At 44.9% G+C, this 663-nt stretch overlaps 1 protein-coding gene across 2 annotated transcripts in view; it reads left to right on the top strand.

Moving 5' to 3' along the window:
* LOC102468075 (endogenous retrovirus group K member 113 Gag polyprotein-like) overlaps positions 1-663 on the top strand; it is a 39367-nt gene that overhangs the window by 13388 nt on the left and 25316 nt on the right. The gene's annotated exons all lie outside the window — the stretch shown is intronic.

The following is a 663-nucleotide window of genomic DNA, read 5'->3' as shown; positions in this document are numbered from 1 at the left end:
CCCCCCCCCCCCCCGCCCCAAGGAGATGGCCATACTGCAATCCCTTCTCCTCCATTCTCCTCCTGGGATTTTGGGCATGTATGCACACATGCTTGGCCTGATTTTTAAGCTGCCAGATTTAGGACTCAAACCTCTGACACCAATTTTTTTAATTATTTTATTTAACTTTATTTATTTATTTATTTATTTATTTGACCAGAGAAGGAGAGAGAGAGAGAAAGAGAGAGTGAGAAAGCAAGCTACCAGGTCTGGGACTCGAACCACAGTTGGCCATGTGGGAGTCCAGTGTCGTTAACCACCACACCACCTACTGGCCCATCAATTTTTTTAAAGAATTATTTATTTTATTTATCATTAGTATTACTATGTTTTTATTTGACCAGAGAGAGAAAGAGAGACAAAGAGACAGAGAAAGAGAGAGAGAGGGAGAGTGAGAAAGCAAGCCACCAGGTTTGGGACTCAATCCGTGGTCAGCCATGTGGGAGTCCAGCACCTTAACTACCATGCCACCTACTGGCCTCAACATAAATTTTTCTTAAGAAATGGAACCAGCAGGTGGCGTGGTGGTTAAGGCGCTGGACACTTCCCCATGGCCGACCACAGTTCAAGTCCTGGACCTGGTGGCTTACTTTCTCACTTCCCTTCTCTCTCTCCTTTTCTCTT

Source organism: Tupaia chinensis, unplaced genomic scaffold, assembly GCF_000334495.1.
Source record: "Tupaia chinensis unplaced genomic scaffold, TupChi_1.0 Scaffold000429_1, whole genome shotgun sequence".
Lineage (NCBI taxonomy): Eukaryota > Metazoa > Chordata > Mammalia > Scandentia > Tupaiidae > Tupaia > Tupaia belangeri.
The sequence above is the reverse complement of the archived record's forward strand: the minus strand, read 5'-3'. Positions and strand labels throughout refer to the sequence as shown.